Raw genomic sequence first — 25121 nt, forward strand, 5'->3', positions numbered from 1 at the left:
GTGACTAATTAAGTGAAAAAATTAACTATGGGATTCCGACAGTGCTAATAATAGTTTCATCACTTGTTAGGTTACTGGAAGGCAGCTACATTTCTACAAGTCTTACGTAAAACAAAACAAAACAAAACCTTGAATTTAAGGCAGAGAGGATTCGTTTGAGGGAAGGGAAGGAAAATGGTATTTGTGATTCAGAATTTTGAAAGAAAATTAAGCAGCAAGGAAGACCGAAATAGCGACAGGAAGTCAGACTTCACTGGGCACTTGTGAGTGGTGAAGCTAGGAGCTGGGGGTGGAGCAAAGTAGGAAGGACTAGCTGAGGGCGGGATCCCTAACAGCACCTTAAGACAAGAAGGGCCTTGTTTAGTCCGCTGCAGCAAAGAACAAGTTCTCTTCCTCGGTGTGTGTCGGTGACCATAGTAACAGTGGGGGCCGACCCTCTCTCCTCGAGCATGCGCAGTGCAGAAAGAGTGGGCCCCGTCCTCAACCACAAGGTTTCCCTCTTTTCTTCAGTCGGAAAACTACAACTCCCAAGAGACCACTCCGCGAAGCGTCACCGCCTCCCGCCGTGGCCCTGCCTAGTCCCCTCCCTCCTGCCCCGCCCTCCTGTTAGTCCCCTCCCCTCCCTCAGAGTGTGTGTCAGTGACCCAGAGGCGGTGTGAGGCGGAGGGACCGTCGGGGGGCGCCGCCGCGGCCGCCGCCTCCACCAGCAACCCCAGCCGTGCCGCGCGTTCGGATTTGCCTCGAGCCCTCCGGGAGCGCACCACAAAGCGGGCCCCGCGCTTTTCCCTCCGCCCGCGGCTCCTCAGCACTCGGTTCCGCGGCCAACTTCCCTCGCGGGGCTTGGCCGGTTGGCAAGGAAGGCGGCGCAGAACGCTGGGCTGTCTGCTCGCGCTCCTCGCGTACGCACACTTCACCCCCTCGCTCCGGCTCTCCGGGCCGTGCTGGGATTGCGGCCACCAGCAATTGTCCGGTGAGTGTGGCGGCGGCGCGCCGCGGGAGGGATGGTGACGGGGTCGGGGAGGGGTGCGGGCAAGGCGGGCGCGTAACTTCCTCGGCTGCTGCTCGGGGCGACCGGCCGACTCTCCCCGCCCGCCTGCGCGCCCCCGCGCTGGAGGCGGCGGAGAGCGGAGTTTGCGGCGCGGACATCCCGCGCCCTCGCAGGAGGAAGCGCCTTTGTCAGGAGCCGGTCCGACGCGCCCTCCCCCTCCGCCCGGGAGTCCGGCGCGCGGCGGCCAAATCCTAGCCCCGCGCTCTGCGCGCGGCCGCAAGCTGCGTGACGGGAGCTCTGCGGGGGCAGGGAGGAAGAGAGAACTGAAAGAGAAACAAAGGGGGCGGTGGGCTTTTCTTTTGTTTGTGTGAATCTGCTAACTTCTTTCTCCTTCCTTACATAACGCAGACTTCCAAGTTAGTCATTCTTTTTATTGTTGTGATTATTGTCATCTTCTCTGCGTGTCTCTCGCATTTCCTTTCATCTCTGGATCTTATAGCGTTTAAAAACACTAATTAATTACACCTCTGGGGTCCCTACGAAACAAGTTAATATGCCCGTTTTCGTAAGTGGGTAAACTGAGGTCCGGAAGAGCTCTCTAATTGATGGATGCTCTTGATCTTCCGCCGCGCCTAATGTCTGAGGACCTGAAACCATTTATGAGTAAGAACTCGTTCTCCAATGCCCCGTGGAAAAGTTAAAGATGCTCATTTTAGTTACAGGTTAACTGAAGTCTAAAAGAAGTCTGGGTAATTGTTAGGTAGTTCAAACAATAATTCTTCCTAAATAGTATTTGAATCTTAAAACCTCAAAGGACTCTTGGAAAATGCTGTAAATCATAAACTCACCTCAGCATCTACTTTTATTTTTGTACACTCAGGTCTCTTATGAGGCAAGAGAGCAATGATGGGGGGCAGGAGGGCAGAGTTTTGTTGTTTTTTTTTTTAATGTAGATTTGACAGATATTAATCACTACACACAAGGAAATGTGTCTTGGTTTTAACAGCATCAACAGCCTTCCCTTCGTGTAGTCGTCAAACAGTATGTTAACAAAAAATTGAGGGAACATTTCATCCATAAGGTTCTGATGGTGCCATGGACTGAAGCTTTAAGTGTTTGAAAAGGTCATTTGTTTGTTTTGGTTCAAGGCTGTGTACTTTTCCTCTGCAAAATGTTTTGTTTTCGTAGCAGCTGATCTTTTGTTTCAGAACTGGCTTTCTCTTTTTCTACATTGAATATGTATTATAATTGAGGAGAGATGTAAAGTGCTGTTTTTTTGTTTGTTTGCATTGTAGTGTGAATTTAAATTTTTGAATTGTGGAGAAGGTTCAGTCTTTCAGTTCTTCTGTTACAGTTTATGTTTCCTTTAAAACAGGAAATGTTTTCTCAGTGATCAGATTTCCATCTCTCAAAACATTGTCCTTATTGTACAAATATATCATATGAATTCCTTTTGTTTTTTATTCACACCAACAACCTCTTCTGGAGGAAAATACTTAACTCTGAGAACAAGCTTGTTTATTTTGGTAGTTGAACCAAACTGAAGGGTACCAAAAATTCAAATTAAGCATCATTTCTCTTAGTTATTTCCTGAGGTGAATAATGATTAGAACTGTAGTAACAGTGAGTACTTTCACTTATCCTAATTACTCCTGAATTTAACTTTGTGTAGTATAGTTGTCCCCAAATTTTAGATTCTGGTGGTTCCATCAGAAAAGGAAAGTGAGACATTTGTTCTTTTCATATTTCTCTGCAGTCCTCTAACCTGCCCCCTTCCTGTAGTATATTTAAAGAGGCATTGAGTTTAAAACAAACAGTTGGAAATCAAACAGTTAAGTGTATGGAAAGTTGCATGTAGTGAAGTGGTTTTAATGCCTCAGCTAATAAATTTGCACCTTTTAAAGGGAAAACTGTCATCTAGGTTTTAATTAATGTATTAGAGGTGATGTATTGCAATAATGGTAGTATTTATTGACTTAAAGAAAAAGCTAGAAATTGTGTCTTAGTGACAGATCTGGGGTGAAGGAGGAGAAGCTGTGCTCTCCTTAAAATTGTCATTTCAGTGACCTTGCAGTTAGTTGGTTATGTTGAACTTTTTCTGAAAGCTTTTACAAACCAGATTTGCCAGAGGCATTTGTGCTTTAAGGAAGCTACTGACAAAACATCTTTACTCAGTCACTGGAGTCCAAAGGCAGAAGCTAGTGTTGACTGGCAAAGGCTGGCATTGCAGGTTTCCTGATGTCTTTGGGGGAACCCTGAAAGAAATGACTGAAAAGCACAGGTTAGGGAATGAGTCTGGTACCACCGAATGCTAGTCAGGCATGTTTCAAGGGGAAACCTCTGTAGACTGCTATTTGACTTTATTTCAGCTTCTTTTCAGATTGTTATAATGTCACTTGTATATTCAGAATCTTGTGATTCAGAATATGCCTTATGGTAGTTGTGCAGTGGGTCAGATGATAAGGACTATACTGTAGTAATCCTGCTTTGTGAACAACTGTTTACAGACAGAAATTTCTGGGGCTGATAAATATTTTAAGCCTGGGCTTAGAATTGAAAGCTATCTTTCTAACATTCTCACACACATACATCTTACCACTGCATATCAATATAGATCTATCCTTGTATTCATTAAATCAAAAAGATTTGTGCGGATTATTTTATTTCTATATTTTAACTGTACAGTATATATTAAAATTTCAAAATGACAGGTATATGATGGCACTAAGATGGTCCCAGGAGTTTCTTTGGAAAAATCATGTTACATTTACGTCATTTAATTAAAAAGAATGAAACAAATTTAAGAGCCAGTGGAAAGAAGGAAGAGGAAAATCAACAGAAAGAAGGAAACCTGATAATGTTTTTAAAGAGTACAATATAAAAGATTCCTGGCAACATTATATAAGGGACAAAATTCTAGCTAAAATCTATAAACAGTGAATTCCACTTAGCACTTTCTGTTTATAGATTTCTAGCCATCTTTTCCAGATTCCTTCTAAATATATTACACAGAAAAAGTAAACAGATCATTCTTTCAAGGGATTTGGGTTGTTGGAGATTTTTTTTACACATGTGTTAAGGGGGTGGGTGGGTTATTGTTGTTTTTCTTTAAGTTTGACTTCTGCCAGAGAAGATTTCCCCCACAGTAATGTGTGGGAATCTCAAAACAAGAAATATTGGTCACTGAAACCAGACATAATTTCAAGTTATGCCACTAGCTTTTTCTCACATTGTCTTGAAAGACCACTTCTAATTTTCCTTTCAAAGATTGAAAATAATTGCCTAACATTACACTTAGTAGGCCCTACATAAGTTCTGTTGTTGTTGCTGAATTAATTTGCAGGTAATAAAGAAGCAGCAATGATTTCTTGAGGGAATATCAGGGAATTTGTGATTTTTTTTTCATTTTTAAATAGAAATAAGTAATCAAAACATGAATATCTGATTGGAGCCTTTCAATTAGCATAGCTTCCTTCAGAAGTAAACTTAGGAAAAGAGCTTCATCAGGTAATTTAAGAGAAATGAATTGTAAATGAGTCTATGAAGATGTCATTGTTTTTTCAGAATGTGTAGGCGATGTTTTAGATTTTTTTTCTTCGCTTCAGTAAACTGTTTCAAAGAATAAGAATCTACATAGTATTCCTTGTATTACCCCTATAAGACTTTTATACACCTCAAAATACCATTTACAGAAAAATAGAATATGTTGCTATTGCCTGTAAATGGCAAAATCCAGACATTTGTCATTCCCCAGTTAATTTTGACCATTCATGTAGTTTTTTAAAAAGTTCTAAATTCAATACACATGTAATTTACTTCCTTTCAAAGAATTTATTACTGATTTTTCTTTTATAATGAACCCTTGGGATGTTGCTAATTCTAAAAATATGTAGTACCCCTAGTTTCCCCCCATCTTCTGCAGTTTCTTTTCCTATCATTTTTTGGCTACAATTTGCTTTCTCCCCTAAATTGTCTAAAATGAGCTAAGAAAAGTTTTCACATACTTGACAAGAAATATAGTCAGTTATTTAATCTGCTAAACTTCAGCTAAATTTCATTGTACAATGTGCATTAAATTTATTTTGGAGATAAAAGTATGCTTACTTTGAAAGAGGGACGGTAAAGTAGGGATAACAAATTTCACCTTGGGTACCAAATCTGGCTCCCTGCACAATATTTAGAAAACTGGGAGTCCCAGTTCAGACTCAGCAGGAAAGAGTGCTATGATTAGCAATCTCTGCTATTGGGTGGGCAATGGACTTTTGACATGAATGCCAAATATTCATTCGGTATTTATTGGATGTCGTTTATATATTGGGCCCTGGTCTAGATGCTAATATCACTCATAGACTAAAAGTAAAAACTCTACCTTAATGGTGTTTACATTCTAAACCAAGACACAGGCAATAAAATAAGTAAAATACTTCATGTTTTAAGAAGAAATGGTCTCATATTTTTTTTTAATTTTTTAAAGATTTTTTTTTTTATTTTTTATTTTTTTTTTTATTTTTTTATTTTTTTAAAGATTTTATTTATGGGGCGCCTGGGTGGCTCAGTGGGTTAAGCCTCTGCCTTCGGCTCAGGTCATGATCTCAGGGTCCTGGGATCTAGTCCCGCATCAGGGCTCTCTGCTCCGCAGGGAGCCTGCTTCCTCCTCTCTCTCTCTGCCTGCCTCTCTGCCTACTTATGATCTCTGTCTGTCAAATAAATTAAAAAAAAAATTAAAAAAAAAAAGATTTTATTTATGTACCTATTTGAGAGAGCTAGAGAGCATGAGTGGGATGGGGGAGGGTGGAGGGAGAGGGAGAAGCAGACTCCCTGCTAAGCAGGGAGCCCTGATACAAGGCTCAATCCCAGGACCCTGGGACCATGACCTGAGCCGGAGGGAAATGCTTAACCGACTGAGCCACCCATGTGCCCCAAATGACCTCATTTCTTCAAAAAATAAATAACGGGAAATAAGAAATGGAGAGGAAGCTGTAAGATTAAGAGAGACTTCAGAGGCATATCCACCAAATGTATAGTGTATGGACCTTAGATCCTGCTTTGAGCAAACTAACTATAAAAAGATGTTTGTGGAAAATTGGGGAAATCTGGACATTAGGTATTTGATTAAAAGGAATTGTTAGTTTTTGTAGGTGTGATAATAATGTATTATGGGTTTTAAATAGTCCTTTTAGAGATCTAATGTATTTATGAATTAAAATACCATGTTTGGATTATTGCTCTAAAATAATTTGGAGGGGAGAGGAGCATAAATGAAACAAGATTGGCCATATATTGAAAGTTGTTGAAGGTGGATGAAGTTGATGAAGATGGATACCTGAGATTTTTCATAGTCTATTTTTGTGTATGTTTGAAATTTTCTGTAATGAACAGTTTATACACACACACACACACACACACACACACGCGTACGTGAGGTAAGGGAGTAAACCTTGCAGATAATCCTGGGGCAGGACACAGGCAAAGAGAACAGCAAGTATGATGGCCCTGAGGTAGAGAATCTTGACTAGAATGCAAGAAACTACAAGAAGACGGGTGTGACTGCGTTAGAGTGAGAGAATAGCAGGAGGTTGGGTAAGAGAGGTAAAGGGAGGGGCCAGGAGACAAGATTTTATAGGACCTGCTTGGTTATCCATCCTTGCTTTAAAGTAAGGACATTTATTTTACATACTTTACTTTAGTCACCCTGAAAGCTATGCACTTATTTCAAGAATACTAGCATTACTCCAAATATTTTTGGAACCACCTTTTTTTGGGAATTGCCTTCTAAGCAAGTTGAAGAGCCACACACAAAAATAACTCAGTACTTTATATTTGTTCCTTGTTTTTAAGGAAAAGGGGGGTATTAGCCACATGATATCTGATTTCATTTATCAGATATGATTCAGAAAAGATTTTGGACAGAAAGAAAATAGGAAATAACTTCAGGCTGTTTCTAAAATTCACATCCACTCTGAGAATGCAATTACTATTTCTAAATATCAGATCTACCCGTAGACTGAAAAGGAATTTTAATAATGTTTTGGACAATTGTAGCATCATTTAGAATAAGGATCTACCTCTGAGAGTGACTAATATGGAAGAGGCTATTACACTCATTGTGATATTTAAGTTTTGTCTGATGCTTTATAGCACATATACACACTAGACCATGCACACTTCTTAATAATTAGGTCCTCAAAACAATCATTGAAGGTAAGTTTCTGTGTTGTGTATTCAAGACTGAAGAGATGGCATTTATAATGTATTGAAGTTGTATAACTTTCTTGTTGCTATGGCATATACTTGGGGAATTGAAAGACTAGCACACATTTAGTGTTAGAGACTAATCTGATTCTTAAGTCTTATATTCATGCTTTAGTTCTCAGATTAGTAGTTGTTTCTGGAACATGATGATTTGCCATAATAAAGAACCGTATTTAAATCTTTTATTACTATAGAAAAATTGATCTCATCTTCCAAATGTTTGAAAGTCCCTCTCAAAGAAACCCTCCATAAATATGGATTTTTAAAATCTTCCATTCATGGGACAATATACATGTGGAGATTACTAACTTTGAATGGTTTTACACTGAATTACTTAAAATGATAAATGATTTTCATTCTCTATAGGGATAAGTTTTCCAACCTGAGAAACTAAACTTATTTCAATGAGTTTTACTGTGTTGATAACATTGAATTTAAAAACAATTTTATAGTTAATTATGCATAATAGGAGGGCACAATGTTTTCTCTTGTATTTTTCATCAATAATATGTAGGATTTAATGAGGTAAGTAGAACTTGTGAACTTTTATTATATAATAAATTGCAAGGGCACCTGGCTTCCTCAATCAGTAGAGTATGCATTTTTTATCTCAAGGTTGTGAGTTTGAGACCCATGGTGGGTGTAGAGATTACTTTTAAAAAATAAAATCTTAAAAAAATAATAACAAAAAAGTTGCATAAAGTGATCACTGAGAATGTAAGTATGTAACAGTATACTTTAAAAAGCTCCCTATTTTAAACATTTTTCAGAAAATTCTTTAATTTCTTTAATTCAACCAGAGTTTTTGGTCCTTTTGGTGTGTATATATGTGTAGGTGTACATATAGACAAATAGAACCTTCCTTCATATACTGTATATATTATCAGGATTTAGATGTTAGGTTGGGTTATTTAATGTATTTTAAACACTAGTCTATTGACATGAAACAGAGAGCCCATGTTTAATTCCTGGGCTTTCCATTAACTCTGAAGATCTTTACAAGCTATCTTTGATTCACCTGTAAAATACAATAAAAAGAAAAATAGTTTTTCATGAAGAACTTTGAAATTCTATGATGGGAATTTCATGGTGTGTGGCTCATCTTAGAAATTGTTTTTAGTCTGTTGATTTGGTAGTAGGATTATGAATCTTTTTCATTTCCCTTTTTGTGGAATAAATAACTTATGATGGAGAAGAAAGAGTAAGAGGGGGAGGGGAAGAGAAGGAAGGAAGGAAAAAAATTGGCTCTCACAAAAGAGTAAACATGTCCATAGATAATTCTTGTAACTTGGACCTACGTAAGTGTTCATGACTTAATGAGCTAAGACTCAAATTTATAAATTGAGTGGAGAATAGTAATAATAATACACCTTCCATTTCAAGAAAAAAAAGTTGCTTTGCAAAAGGGACATCTTAAATTTCATATTGGCTTAAACATTTTAACTATGATAAAGCCTGTATTTATTTTGGGAAATAATAACAATAATGAATTGATAATAATGTTAATAATGATGGTGATGATAATTAACAGAAATAAAGAATTATTTGAAAATTCACATTTGGGGCACTGGGTGGCTCAGTTGGTTAAGCATCCAACTCTTGATTTTGTCTCAGGTCGTGAATTGAGTTGGGCTCCATGCTCAGTGGGAAGTCTGCTTCTCTCTCTCTCCCTCCCTCCCTCCTTCTTTCCCTCTCCCTTCTTCTGTCCCTGTTCACCTGCTCACATGTGCACGTGCACTTGCATTCTCTCTCTCAAATAAATAAAATAAACCTTTTTCAAAAAAAGAAAGTTCACTCTATTAAACTCTGTAGATTTTTGTAGCATCAGGTTCCAAGATGTTCTTTTCAACTTGTGCTTTGTAAGATACTAGTATTCCATATCTCTGCAGGTCTCACTTCATCTCTCTCTTACTTTCATCTCTTTCTCACTTTGTCACTGGCTCTGTTTATCTTCCTTTGCTTGCTTTAGTGCCCATTGCTCCTCTACCATGTTTTCTACATGTCTGCCATTTTTTATACTTACAGAGTGGGCTTGGAATGAATGAAGAGTGTTAAAGAAGTAACAGGTAGGTGACAAATATAACACTTGTCCTATTTGTGTCTTACCTACTTAGCTTCTTTTTTATCTTATCTTGCCCCCCTTTTTTGGTGTGTGTTCTAGTAGAGAGATAGCATATCCCATCAGCTAGGCACTAAGAGATAACTATGTGACCCAGAGAACACAGTACTTTTTGAACTGAATAATGTAGGAAGTAGTAGTACACTCATTGAACTGAAAGCCTCGTGAGTTAATTCTGCATCCATCCAGAACCTATACCTAAACTAGCAAAAAATTTTTTTAAAACATTTTATTTATTCATTTGACAGACAGAGATCACAAGTAAGCAGAGAGGCAGGCAGAGATAGAGGAGGAAGCGGACTCCCCGCTGAGCAGGGAGCCCAATGTGGGGCTCGAACTGAGGACCCTAGGATCATGAGCCAGAGGCAGAGACTTTAACCCACTGAGCCACCCAGGCACCCCTAAACTAGCAAAATTTAATAGAGTTAGAAGCCTAGTAGAATTTCAAAGGCCATTTTCAGCTCTTAGTGCAAGTTGTCTTTTCCAAAAACATCAGTCAGGGACTTCATCATCACTGTAATAATAAATGGCCTTGGAAAAAAAAACTGCCTGGACTTCTGATAAGGTGCTTTTTGACAATGAAAGGGAAAGGATAAGAAAATCAGTAATAATGTAAAGAAGTTTATAACTTCTCCATCCTTGCATGGAATAAATTACAAGGTGATTGGCCCTGATTTTTGGCTAGTTAGATGCTCATTGTAGTGTTCAACATGTCAGTTGGCTTAATCCTTAGACGGCATCATAAAGTTTAATTTTATTTTTTAACAATAAGTAAAAACAATTGGAGGCGATTTGTTGGTTCCTCAAAACCTTAGTGTTGGACAGACTTCATAAATCTCATAAATATAAATTTAAAAAATTTACTTACTGCCTTACTGTAATTTTTGTTTAAAATGGGATGATTCAGCCTCTGAACTAAGTCCTATCAGTTCATCAAAGGAGCAATAAATTTTGAGTTAGGCCCTTATTAAACTGTTCAACCTAGAATCATGTCTGTGACTTCAGTGACACCAGACCTTTTTTTTTTTTATTTCCATCACTGATACTTAGTTAACAAAAAGAAAGTCACAATTTGATGGTTGTGTCTCTTTTAGAAACGGTATACCAGTTTATTTGTATATAGTTCACCTCTTAAAGACCAGTCTTTAAAGGCTTTAGTCAGAATCTGCCTCCTTAAGCTATCCGTAAAATGGCTTCCAAAAAGGATTTTCTAGATTTCAGAACTGAGTAGGTTGTTAATGATTCAGTATGCCCCTTCATTCTCCTCCTACTTCTTAAATTGAAAGCTTCTTCATAGCATCTAGGTGCCCTGAGTCATGGCCAAACTCTAAAGAATTTTAACATGGAAAAACTCACCATGATGTAAAATTGTCAGAAAATAATCTGAGTCAGAAATCATTCACTGATCACTATGATACAACCTAGAGATTGTGGGCTTCATATAAATCTTTGGATGTACTTACATGTAAGTCGTTGTTATAGGACTTATAAATCATGAGGACTTGTTTATTCTCAGTTAAATTTTAATTGGCTTGATTTTTGCTATTACACAAAAAGGATTTTCTCTTTCATTGAATAAATGTATCAGAGAGGAAAAGCAGGTGGATTCTGGATAAAAACCAGTGTACCAGAAGTCAAGAGACCTAGAACTCTTGTCCATTTATTTGGTGTATGACTCATATTTCATTTAACCTCCCTAGGCCTTAGTTTCCTTATCTTTACAAGGTTAACAACTCTATGGTAGCCCTCTTTGGGACCAACCCATGGCAGATACACCTTAATAGCTGACCCCAAATCAGCTCATACTCCCTTTTTGGTACTGCACTGTCAGCAGCTAGATAGTTGGCAGTCTAGATGAAATATGTCACCTCAGCCTTGTAAGGTATCTATTAACTCTATGATTCCATGATTTTAAATGACTTGCCAATAAAAAGTCTTTTTCTTAGTCTTTACTGTTTTTTCATGTTGAACGATCAGGGTTGAAACTTACTCTGTGAATTAAGAGTTCTTTGTAGTTCTGACTACATGGCATGTGTGTGTTTCATTTAGGACTATAGACTGAATGTTTGTATCTCCCCAAAATTCACGTGTTGAAACCTAATCCCTAATACAATGATGTATTTGGAGGTAGGACTTTGGGACAGGGTTAGGTCATGAGAGGCGCCTGGGTGGCTCAGTGGTTTAAAGCCTCTGTCTTCAGCTCAGGTCATGATCCCAGGGTTCTGGGATCGAGCCCCGCATCAGGCTCTCTGTTCAGTGGGGAGCCTGCTTCCCCTCTCTCTCTGCCTGCCTCTCTGCCTACTTGTGATCTCTGTCTGTCAAATAAATAAATAAAATCTTTGAAGAATTAGGTCATGAGGGCAGAGCCTTCATCAATGAGATTAGTGATCTTATAAAAGAACTCAGATATCCCTCACTCCTTCTGTCAATGTGAGGACACAGTAAAAAAAGATGACCATCTTTGAACCAGGAAGCAGGCCCCTCCCCAGACACCTAATCTGCTAGTTTTGATCTTGGACTTCCCAGTCTCTGGTACTGTGAGGAATAAATCTGTTGTTTATAAGCCATCCATTCTGTGGTATTCTCTTAGAGCAACTCAAATGGCTAAGGTATATTGTGATGTTAAAAACAGGGGTGCCCGGGTGGCTCAGTGGGTTAAAGCCTCTGCTTTAACCTAAAGCCTTCGGCTCAGGTCATAATCCCAGGGTTCTGGGATCCAGCCCCAAGCCCCCGTGTCTCTGCTCAGCAGGAAGCCTGCTTCCCCACCTCTCTCTCTCTCTCTGCCTGCCTCTCCACCTACTTGTGATCTCTGTCTGTCAAATAAATAAATAAAATCTTAAAAAAAAAAATACATTGGCAGGGGCACCCAGGTGGCTCAGTCGGTTAAGTGTCTGACTCTTGGTTTCAGCTCAGGTCATGATCTCAGGATTATGAGATCTAGCCCAAAGTTGGCTCCACGATCAGAAGTGAATCTTCTTCTTTCCCTTTCCCTCTGGCTTCCCACCTCTCTTGCTCTCTCCCACTACCCCCTCTCTAAAATAAAAAAATAAATCTTAAAAAAAAAAAAAATTGGAGAAAATTCATGGGAACACTTAAAATTCCAAGTGAAGTGGAAACATTCAAAAGGGTTGGTGAAGACTTGTTTTAAACTCATTTCAACTCCTAAATGTTGTGATGGCAAAACTGCAGGTTAGTGAGGTTCAACTTGATGTGTCTGTTTGAAAGGTACATAGTGAATCAGAATTAATACTAGCCTGAGAGGCAAAAGGCCTGACTTCTAGCTCTGCAAACTGTTTTTTAGCCTGGTTAGTGTCTTCAACTATGTAATGGTATCAGACCATTGCTTCTCAGGCATTAATGTGTTATGCAAGTTATCTGGGGGTCATATTAAGATGCATTTCCCGATTCTGTAAGTCTGGATGAGACTTGAGAGCCTACATTTTTAACAGGCTACCAAATGTGTTGATGCTGTATACCATGGAACATATTTTATAAAACTATTATGACAGTTTGATGTTCTTCTGGCTGGGTCTTTAAATCTTAACTCTACTTCTTTTTCTCCAACTCCTTCACATGAAATTTTATTAAACTTGTTTTTGAAGCCTCATTTCTCTAGGTTCATTCCCTTTTTTCTCAATCTGATAGCTCCTTTAATTTTGTTGTTTTTCCCTTCCCAGAACCAACTTCATAGGTGGTCATTCAAGTTACAAGTAAGGTAGTATACAGAAAGAGGTTTTGATATAAAGAAAACTGGATTTAAATCCTTCTGCCTCTGATTAACAGCTCTGCTGCCTTGGGCAGTTGACTTAGTTTACTTAACCTCTCAAAGCTTTGAATACCTTCTTAGTAGAGTTGTTGAAAGGAATAGAAATACATAAAACCCTCAGCACAATGTCAAGCATAATGTAGGTCATCAAAAATTAGAAGCTGTTTTTATTCCTCCTGACATCTTGATTTGTAGAGGTGGAAGAAGAGAGGAAAAGATTTGTTCCCCAACCCAGGACCTCCCTCCTGTGTGCCACATTTAAATTTTCAGCTGCCTACTAGACCTATTAATCCAAATTCTTCAAACTTACCATTGTCAAGAAGATCTCTTCATTCGTTCAGTATCTGTTCTGTCTCCTTCAATCCTGATGGAAGTTAAGGTTTCACTCTATAAATGCCCAAGCCAGGAATTTGTCAGTTCCACCTTGGCTTCTCAAGTACTACTATTCTCTGTCCTCATTACCACATTCCCCTTTGCCTGAGCTCTTTATCCTTTCACCTGGGCTCTTTTTATCTGATCTGATCTTTTTGGTTCTAGTCTCCTCCTGTTTTTCACACCCTCTTCCTCCTCACACATCCTCCTTAGTGCTTTCAAAGTTATTTTCCTAGAAATTACTTTTTTTCTTACAACAAGTATTTCTTAAATGCTTTACTATGTAGAAGGCAATGTTAAGGCATTGAATATATGGGGAGAGAACAAATGAGACAGTTCCTAATGAAAAATCACAGACTAGGAAGGGGAGTAGATATTAAAAACAAGTATATATACAAGTAAATACAGAACAGGGTGCTGAGAGAGAATAACAGGAAGGCATCTGTGTTATATTGTATATTGGATGGTCAGAGAACACTTTCTAAGGAATTAACATTTAAGCTGCTATCTCAAAAATGAGGAGCCAGCTAGGCAAAGAACAGGGAATATTGCTTCAAGCTGAGGGTATAGCATGAGCAAAGATGCTGCGTATGTTTTAAAAGTGATATGGTAGGGCATGGTTGTAGACAGAATATAGAAAATGAGGAAGAAGGAGTTATTAATCACTTTCAGGTTTTTGCTGTGAGCAATTACTGGGTTAATAGTGGTGCCATTTACTGAAATAGATTAGGGATAGGATAGGTTAGAGCAGGGGGTACAATCATGACTCTAGTTTGTCAGGTTTGAGAGTCTGAAAAAAATAAATATAGTTATGTCAGTCCATTCTGGTTCTCCAGTTAAGCATCTGACTCTTGGTTTCAGCTTGGTTGCAATCTCAGGGTAGTGAGATCAAGCCCCATGTGGGGGTGGAGTCTGCTTAAGACTCTTTCCCCTTCTCCCTCTGCCTTCCCCCTACGTGTGCCCCCAGCTTTTGTATGCGCATGCACGTACTCCCTCCCTCTGTCAAATAAATAAATAAATCTTTAAAAATAAAAACAAAACGCCAAATTCTGTCTTGGCTTATAAAGTCCTTAAATTGTTGACCCTCATCTACCTTTAGCTTCTCTCTCAATTTCCTTCATTACTGTGCATAAGTCATAATAGAAATTCTCATTGTTCTTAAAACGGTTTTGAACCTTTGCATATGTTATTGCGTAGAATAAACATCTTTGGCTGAGACCTTTTCATCCTTCAAAGCCAATCTTCAATATTACTCTTTTATTTAATTTTCTCCAAGTTCTCCATGTTTGGGTTAAGGTCTCAGGCGTTTTTGCTTTTTATTGTCATTTGGTTAATATTTGTTTAATACCTCTGTTATAGCACTGATCACATTGTATTAGAATTTCTCTTTTGACATATCTAGACACATTTTACTAAACCCTGAGCTATGTGGATACAGAGATCTAAGCTTATTGCTTTTGTGTTCCTGGGGTCTGGTGCATAGGAGCTGCTCAAAATGAATGAGTGGGTATGTTTCTTATACAAAGCAGTCTGACCGTACCCCCTGAACTGGGATGAGTCTTCTTTGCTTCCATGGGGTGCAGACACTACTTTTACCATATTACATTGACTTAAAATTGTTTTACATACATTTCTTAAGGACAAGAACTGAGTCTTGGTTTTCCTTGTTTACCTAGTGCCCAATACTGTGCTTAATGTGCAATGAGGAAAATTACAGTAGGCTTATGGTTTCACAGCAGAATATCTCACCAATATAGCCTTTCTTGGATGGGCATTATGGGGGCTGGAGGTAGGAAGAAGGGAGACCCAATATAATTATCAGCATATCTCAAATGTTTGCTTGCTGTTTTTGATAAAGAGATGTGTAAGTGTGTTTAAAATAAATCCCATTATTCCTTTGAAATGGCTGTAAAGATCATTTACTATCTCCCTACTGTATTAGTGATACTTTTTTTTTCCCCAGTATTTATCTTACTTGACCTCTCAGCAACATTTGACATTGCTGACTACTTTCTACTTTTTGAAGCATTCTTCACTTCCAGGATGCCATACACCATAGACCAACACTTTGATGCTGTCGCTTTTTAAAATCGATTTTAGGGGGCACCTGGGTGGCTCAGTGGGTTAAGCCTCTGCCTTCCGCTCATGTCACGATCGCGGGGTCCTGGGATCGAGCCCCACATTGGGCTCTCTGCTCAACGGGGAGCCTGCTTCCCCCTCTCTCTCTCGCTGCCTGCCTCTCTGCCTACTTGTGATCTCTGTCTGTAAAATTAATAAATAAAAAATAAATAAAATAAAATAAAATTTCTTTTAGGAGGTGCTACTGTTCTTTCAGATTCCTAAATTTTTGAACTCCTCAAGGCTTAATCTTGGGCTTTCTTCTCATACTCTATGCTCATTGCCTAGGTAATTTCATTTGTACTTTGAAGGTTTTCAGATTTGTATTTCCAGCCCAAGCTCCAGACCTGTGTGTATAATTGCCTCTAATGCTCCATGGATGTCTCAAAGCTACCTCAAATTCCCATGCTCAAAGTCAAACCTATGGGAGCTTCGGCAGTACCTGGCTATAAAAGTTGTTGAAGAGTGATTTATTACCCTTCATAAAAATTAATTTCTAGGGTTGTCCTTCTCCCCCACCAAATTCTCTTTAGCAAGAAAGAGTTTCTATACTAAAGTAAATATTTAACTGACAATATAAAAATCCAAGTACATAGAAATTGACTATCAAAAGAACTACAATAATTCTTTATTGAACTACTACTATGAGCTAAGCACTTGGTCTAATTCTCAAAACAACTCTTTGAAGTGGGTAATATTATATTGTTGGAAGGTAATAGACTGTAGTGTTTATAAGTGTGGACTCTTAACCAAGACTTCCCAGGTTCCCATCCCAAATGCCAGCCCTACCACTTATTAGCTGTGTGACCTCTGGTGATTTACTCATCTGGACCTCAGTTTCCTCATAAAACAGAGAAGATATTATTTGTCTCCCAAAAACACAATTAGGAGTTAAAGAACTAATATGTAAAGTTCTTTCAAAAATACCTGGTACTTATTATGATAAGCACTGCATACATGTTAATATTATTACTTATTATCTTGGGCTTACGGGTGAGGAGATTGAACCTCAGTAGGGTTGGCCCAAGACTTACAGCTATTAAATGACAGTGCCAGGAGTCAATATAGACAGTCTGACTACAGAATTCCCTCAACCACTCTATTTTATTTCATCTCAACTAATAATAATGTATCTCATCCTCTTGCATACCAGACTCCATATATCTCACTGTGATCATACAAGTATTATAATTCATTCTAGTACTCATACCTGGTATTTAAAATGTAAAAGATCTAAAATATGCAATTAAAAGCTCACTTGAATATGATATGGGAAACACAAGGATATACATCTAAATTCCATATTACTCCACATGCATTGTTTTTCTCTTTTTCTTGTTAGCCGTTAAGTCTCCAAATCCCTAGAAAGGAGGAGTACTAATTTTAAATATTAAAGTATCTTTAGTTGTTGTGAATAACTTACTATTTTAAATCTTCTTTTGCTAAATATTTTCAGAATGACTTGGAAGCTCAAAAGCATGTCATATTCACATATTATGTTTAAAATCAGTAATTTTTATGGTTATGATGAACTATACCTTTTGAAATCATGTAGTTATTTGCCTATTTTTAAAAGTCATAGACATTTCAATTTCTCAAGGAAAAGTTTTGCTTTTAATTTTTTCAGCTGCTTTTTGAATCAGAACTTTGACTTTAGTATTTTTAGGTCTTGTATTAGATTTTTTATATAGTTGAATCTCCTTAATTTTGTAAGTTTTAGTCCCTGACTCTCATTTAGGCCTTTAGTTAAAAAAAAAAAAAAAAAAAGTACATCTGGTTATAGTTTCTATAGATGATTTACTCCCCCACTTCCCCATTGCTTATTATTTCTTTTTTCCGTTGTTGGTTTTTTATTTCTTTGTTGCCCAAAGAGAAATTCCTTTGTGTTAAGACAATATAAATGCAGAAGATAAAAAGTCTTCTACAACCTTTGAACTTAGCAAGGAGGGGATCTTGAGAAGGAGAGTGGACTTTGAAAAACAAAATCATTTATGAAGAAGAGTCTGTTTTACCATGTTTTTGGAATGGAATTCTGTGGCCTAGTGTATTTACTCTTGGGGAAACAAACTCTATTGTGACAGAAAACTCCACTCAAACTGGCTTAAGAGGGGAAAAGTTTTATTGGTCTGTATAAACTGGACCAGGATAGGTGTGGCTTCAGGAATGGCCTCACCCAAGGCTTTAATAATGTTAAGACTCAATTTCTGTGCTTTTCCTGCCTGGCACTACTTCCTCTCTGCTGGCTTTATTCTCCAGCCCTACCTGAGTAGAAGATAACTTTAACCCCTTCAGCTCCTAAATCCCTGCAGGGTGATTTGTATCCAGAAAGATGTGACCATCTTTTTCCTAGAAGGCCCAGCAAAAGCCTCACTACATCTTATTGGCTCAGACTGGCCTGCTCTGTGGCCACAGGAATGTGAAGCTTGGATTGTCTGGGAGTGAGCCATATGCCTACCCATCAAGTTTGAGGGCATACGTAGTCAACTCCACCAGATATATATAGACTGTAATTTCCAAAAAGGAAATGAGGATACCATTATATTGCAGGAAGGGTGATGTATGCTGGGCAACAGAAAATAGATGTCCTTAACTCTTGTTGTATATTTTCCATTTTAAGAGTTGGGGCTCAACTAAAGAAAGACCAGTTTGATTGTTTTTTGTTTTTTTTTTTTTAATTTAGTATTCAGTGCTAATTTGGAATTTGTATGACTTGCCCTTCCAAATTACTGTTTTAAAGCAATATATAAATGGGAATTGCTAGGACTTTTCAACTTTGAAGAGCTTTGAGAATATCAAAATTTTAAAATTGGGGCTACTTTAACAAATTCCATACTATTAATTTTTGTATTAGTTATGGAATCACATTTGCTGATAACTAGTTCTTGTGATATGCAACAGTGTCTTAGGGATTCACATGTTTTTCTAGGTTAATACTTCTTTAATGCCTTAAGCAGACTGGGCTTTAGACCAAAAAGTTCATAAAGAACCATGAAATCTAAGGTTCTCTTATAGACACTCAGGTCCTTGGGGAGAGGAGGAGCAGTAAGTGGTGATGAGGAACACTAACAAAGGCTTCATGTATTCATTACTGTAACTGATTTTAGTCTGAAAATGGAAACTCAGTTATTACTGAAAAGGCAAATAAAGTACCTATTATACTTTTATTCTTTTTGACATCAAAAATATGAAATGAAGTGGAAAATTATATTTACATTTCAGTCTCTAATTATTTAGATAGCTCCTCCTATTTATTTTTTTTAAGCTTTTATTTATTTATTTTGTCAGGGAGAGAGAGAGAGCATGCACACAAGCAAGGGGAGCAGCAGGCAAAGGGAGAAGCAGGCTTCCCTCTGAGCAGGGAGCCTAGTGTGGGACTGGATCCCAGGACCTTGGGATCATGACTTGAGCCGAAGGCAGAGGCTTAATTGACTAAGTCACCCAAGGGTCCCACTCCTTTAATTCTTTATGTTACATTCATATATATGTGAATGAATACAAATATCCCCAAAAGGCTTTACCATCCTGTAGTGTCCAGAAAATTTTAGGTTTTTTCTTTTAAATTTTTTTTTATTTTGTTTATTTTAGAGAGAGAGGGGCAGAGAGAATCCCAAGTAGACTCTACACTGAGCACAGAGCCTGACTCAGGGACTGAGCCCAGAACCCTGAGATCATGACCTGAGACGAAATCAAGAGGTGGACGCTTAACCAACTGAGCCACCCAGATGCCCCCAAATTTCTTGACACCACAGAAATATTTATGCTTTACTCACCAAATTAAAATGAAGACTTCAGGGGTGCCTGAGTGGCTCAGTTGGTTAAGTACCTGCCTTTGGCTTGGGTCATGGGTCTCCCTGCTCAACTGGAAGCCTGCTTCTCCCCTTCCCCTGCCCCTCCCCCCCTGCTTGTGCATTCTCTGTCTCTCTCAAATAAATAAAATCTTAAAAAATGATAACAAAATGAAGACTTCATAAGATCTAACTTAAACATACCTTTAACATTTTCTTTTCTTTTATTAACCAAGTTCTGCAAAATGAGCAAGGCAATTTTTCCCTTAGAAGAGTTTTCAGCTTTAATAGGAGTTGGCACAAGACCCATATCTACTATAATGCAAAGCTGGATGTAAGGATAAGTATTTAGGAAATAAAGAAAGACTTCCTCACTGGAAAAGGCATATCAAATGGGTCTTGAAACATTATCAGAATTTTTTTACAGGTAAATAGTGACAACATTAAAACAACCATTGTTTACTGAGCATTTAATTATAATCAGTTTCATTTTTTAAAAGATTTTATTTATTCATTTGACAGACAGAGATCACAAGTAGGCAGAGGGGCAGGCAGAGAGAGAGAGAGAGAGAGAGAGAGAGAGGAGGAAGCAGGCTCCCTGCCTAGCAGAGAGCCCGATGTGGGGCTCCATCCCAGGACCCTGAGATCATGACCTGAGCCGAAGGCAGAGGCTTAACCCACTGAGCCACCCAGGTGCCCCATAATCAGTTTCATTTTTTTTGTCAGAGACATGTGATATATCATTTTTAAATCTGGGGGAAAGTTGGAAGAATTTGAATTATGGTGGGTCCTAAAGACATGTGGTTTAAAACTTAAAAACCAAAAGTAATGGATCTTATTGGGACACATCATATGGGAAGCTTTCTATTTCAGCCACCACAATAACTCTTTGTAGTATAAATAGAAGTTGAAAATCATTTCTAACAAAAATTACATTGTTTCTCAAGAGGTAATCGATGATGTGAATAAAAAAATTCTACACACATTTCCTTAGAAGGTTCTAGATTAATCTTCTAACATTGTTAAAGAAATTCCCGTGATTGTATATGGATCAGCAATATTAGCAATTGTAGTCTGTACTCTATACATCTTCTAGAATCATCAACATATTAATGTGCTTGGTTTTTATATATGTATTAATGTGTTTTTCAAATGTAAGATCATTCATTTAAAGTGAGCTTTCCAAAATACAGTGTGACTTTAAATGAGTGGTCTTGGAAAATTTATAAATACTCTAAATGTTTACTGAAGAACATTTTCATAATCACAAAGAAGAGAATAATATATTTCATAGTTATTAAGAAGTTAAGTCTTTTTTTTGAAGTACTAAGAGGAGTAATTAGACAAAACCTATTCAAATATTATTTTAATTGCAGTTTATTGAGTTACATATAAAAAAGAGCCCAAATTAGTTTAAACAAATAAGATTTGAATTTATGGTATTCTGAGTCTCATATTTTTTCATTGAATATCAGGGGTATGTTAAAGTTCCCACATTTATGTTTCTCAACAAAAGATTGTTCTGACAGTAAGTTTAAGTCATTTTCACAAATTATTGCTGTCTAAAAATTTCCCTTGACTTCACATTTTGTTCTGAATGTCTTGGTTTCTTTCCTCCTCCTACACAATGTAGAAGGCAAGTGAAGCAGGAGTTGCAAAGTAACACAGTAAATTTAAGAATGCTGGCTTTTTTCCAAAACAAAAAAACCTTTATTTTAAGAATGCTTTTTATTGATACCAAGGTGGGGGGCTTTTGGCAAGTGTTCAATAAATGTGTGAATAACCTAATTGATTTAGCTGGAATGAATAGTAGAAGCTTTGCCATTTGTCCTTGTAGATATTTGGCTCAGTAAACACAGTAATAGACCAAACACTTTATGGTGAAAGGTTAAGATAAAAAAAAAATCCACCAAACTTACTGATCCAAATATCAGCAATTTTATGTCTGTGTCAGGGACTTCAAAGAGAAAGAATAATATGTTAATTAAAATATGTTTTATTCTGTTATGAAAAATTAATTTTTAACTTATATAAAACCCAATTTTTTGACAGCTGTTAATATGTGAAAATATTAATAGAGGAGATCCTTGCTGAGAAAATTATAAGCTATATGAATTTTAAAGATGTGTGTAGAAATTAAAACATATTGTCATATACTCTACAATAAAACTCCAGTAAAAGCAGGAATCATTATTAGGACAAATAATTAAAGATGACAGTAGAAGCCAATTAAAATTTTTTAAAAATTCATTAGAGATGTCATTAGTTGTAGCTCAGTCTTTAACTGTTTAAAAATGTAAAATTTTAGGAAATTTTTGAGATCCTGTAAAAAAATTTTTTTCCCTAGTGAGAGGAAGAGAAGAAAGAAATGTTGATGGCAATTGAAATGCATACAGTACTTTTATTCATTCATTCATTCTTTCATTTATGTGAGAGAGAGAGAGAGAGAGTGCACAGAGCCAGGGGTGGGGAGTGGGGGGTAGAGGGGCAAAGGGAGAGAGAGAATCCCAAGCAGGTTCCATGCTCAGTGCAGAGCAGACCCCGGGCTCAATCTCACAACCCTGAAATCATGACCTGAGCCAAAATCAAGAGTCGGATGTCCAACAGACTGAGCCACCCCAGTGGCCCTACAGTGCTTTTATTTTTTTTTAATTTTTTTAAAGATCGTATTTATTTATTTGATAGAGATCACAAGGAGGCAGAGAGGCAGGCAGAGAGAGAGGGGGAAGCAGGCTTACTGCTGAGCAGAGAGCACGATGTGGGTGGGGCTCGATCCCAGGAGCCTAAGATCATGACCTGAACCGAATGCAGAGGCTTAACCCACTGAGCCAACCAGGTGCTCCCCTACAGTGCTTTTAAAAAGTACATTACTGGGCGCCTGGGTGGCTCAGGCAGTTAAGTGTCTGCCTTCAACTCAGGTCATGATCCCAGCGTCCTGGGATCGAGACCCATGTTGGGCTCCCTGCTCTGTGGGGAGGTCTGCTTCTCCTTCTCCCTCTGCCTGATGCTCCCCCTGCTTGTGCCCTCTATCAAATAAATAAATCTTTAAAAAATTAAAAATTAAAAAATACGAAGTGAATCCAGTCTTTCAGTCTTTCAGTCTTCTAAAAGCGTAGAAGTAGGGGCACCTGGGTGGCTCAGTGGGTTAAAGCCTCTGCCTTCGGCTCAGGTCATGATCCCCAGGGTCCTGGAATCGAGCCCCACATCGGTGTCTCTGCTTGCAGGGAGCCTGCTTCCCCCTCTCTCTCTCTCTGCCTGCCTCTCTGTCTACTTGTGATCTCTCTCTGTCAAATAAATAAAATATCTTTTAAAAAAAAGTTTCAAATCCTCTTAAAAAGCATAGAAGTATACCATGTATAACTTTATTTGCTTATAAAACTATCACATGATTTAAAAAGGATATCTCAGAAAAATTCTAGTGGCAAAAAAGGGTGTTTTTCCTAATTTTAATAGTTCCTTTTGTAGAGGAATATTTCTCATTTAATCTTTGTATCTGCAACTCCTTGCACAGTAGCTGACCCATTGTAGGCACCATGTAAATGTGTACTGAACTAACCTCTATTTTAGAAATTCCGGAATAGGATAGTGTTATCTTTCTGGGCTTTAAAACTATACTTCTCCCCTCCCCACACACCCACTTTTGTATCTCAATTTTGGTACAAATAGGTTCTTAGTTTTGAGTGTGAAGAAAACTGGTTGATATTTTCATCTCCCCGATCTTAGTTTGAGCTGAAAGTACTTAAAAGAGAACTAGATTTAACAGCATACCATCTTTTCAGGTATCTGCAGTAGAGAATATAGTTTCTAAATGATATGAATGGGAAGAATCTGTTTTTATCTGAGATGATTGATGGAAAAAAGTCAGTCAACCAAGGAGAGAAGCTTTCTGAAAAAAGGATCTACTCCTATCTAGCAGTCAGTCCTAATTAATGTAATTAGAGGGAAGCTAAATTCTGATTTTCAAATGTTAACTGAGGCAAAAACCTAGATTTTCCAGGTAAGTTCCAATTTTAGGTATAGTAATCCTTTGACAACAAGGAATAGAACTGTGATTAGCAAAGTTGCAGTTGTTTCAGTCAAGCTCTCACTGGAAATAGACTTGAAGAAAAACAGTTAAAACAGCATTAAATGAATACATTTTTAGCACAACAGAGTTCCGGAAGACATCCACTACCAATTCAAGCCATATTCACCAGAGTCAAAAACTCAACTCACTTAACATTGTTTAGGAAACATTGCTATGGTATCATAATCTACTAAAGCATAGTCTCCCAACAAGTGTATATGGAATCGTGTCTCTGGAAAGTTTTCAATCAATTTTTTTTTTTAATTTTAAGATTTTATTTATTTATTTGAGACAGAGAGGGAGAATGACAGAGAACACCGACAGGGAGGAGAACCATAAAAGACTCTTAATCTCACAAAACAAGGGTTGCCGGGGGAGGTGGGTAGGGAGAGGATGGTTGGGTTATGGATATTGGGGAAGGTATGTGCTATGGTGAGTGCTGTGAAGTGTATAAACCTGGTGATTCACAGACCTGTACCCCTGGGGCTAATAATACAATTTATGTTAATTTTAAAAAAAAGAAGAAGCAGGCTCCTGGTTGAGCAGGGAGCCCCACTTGGGGCCCCACCCAAGACCCTGAGATCATGACCTAAGCCAAAGGCAGAGGCTTAACCAACTGAGCTACCCAGGTGTCCCTCAAATCAACTCTTAATGGCATGGAATTTGATGGGTTTTATGGGGTTTTTTTTTATACATTTTTTTTTTTTTTAGATTTTATTTTTTTATTTGACAGACAGAGATTACAAGTAGGCAGAGAGGCAGGCGGAGAGAGAGGAGGAAGCAGGCTCCTTGCTGAGCAGAGAGCCCCATGTGGGGCTCCATCCCAGGACTCTGAGATCATGACCTGAGCCAAAGGCAGAGGCTTTAACCCACTGAGCCACCCATGCGCCCCTGGTTTTATGTTTTGATTCTACCTTGTTGTATTGTTTTTGTTTAATAAGCATCAGCAAAAGGGTTAATAACAACCTGGGCTTTTGCAGATTAATATGTTTTGAGGAAATGTTTTTTCTGTTCTTGGTAGTCTGTCCATCATTGAAAAAATATGAGGTAAAGAATTTTCTCTATTGTGAGGCTATAAAGGGGAATCAAAATTTTTGTTTGCACTAAATTTTTAAAAATGAAGTGTTTTATTTTGGTGTACAATACTAAAAGTCATAATTGGTGATTTCTTTGGTTTTCTTCCAACTTACCCCACCCAGCTTCTCAGTAAACTCAGACTTGGTCAAATTTGTCCTGGTTCTCAGTACCTTAAAGTATAAAGACCATGTCCAACATCAGAGATTTCTTTTGATCAGTTTTGACCTGGCTGGTTTCAGATAGTTTGATAAGCATCTTCTAGCTCCATATACAGTTTTTTATTCCTATTACATATTTGCATTGCAGAAGCATCTATGCAACTCACCTCATTTGAGGAGCCACACTGCTGGCCTGTTCTAAACCCATCCCTCTCTGGTAACCTTCCTTAGGAAAAGAACCCTCCCTGTGGGAGATGTTGAACAATACACAATAGTACACAAATGCTGAGGGATCCCACACCAGCCCCCTATATTCATCAATATAGATTTTTCTAAATAGTAAAAAATTGATAAGACATGTGAGGAGAATTAGTAACTAGGAAAAAAAAAGGCCATGCTGCCTGTGCCTTTGGGGCTTCC

At 38.0% G+C, this 25121-nt stretch overlaps 1 protein-coding gene across 1 annotated transcript in view; it reads left to right on the forward strand.

Annotated features, from left to right (window-relative positions):
• Positions 1-863: 863 nt before the first annotated feature.
• The window catches only part of PELI1 (pellino E3 ubiquitin protein ligase 1), a 58016-nt gene continuing 33758 nt past the window's right edge, over positions 864-25121 (forward strand). Inside the window, exon 1 of the mRNA XM_032873786.1 lies at positions 864-970. The gene's annotated coding sequence lies outside the window, so the exon portion shown is untranslated. The remainder of the gene's footprint in view (positions 971-25121) is intronic.

The sequence above is a fragment of the Lontra canadensis genome, unplaced genomic scaffold (assembly GCF_010015895.1).
Source record: "Lontra canadensis isolate GAN:19392208 unplaced genomic scaffold, GSC_riverotter_1.0 scaffold50, whole genome shotgun sequence".
NCBI classification, from domain to species: Eukaryota; Metazoa; Chordata; class Mammalia; order Carnivora; family Mustelidae; genus Lontra; species Lontra canadensis.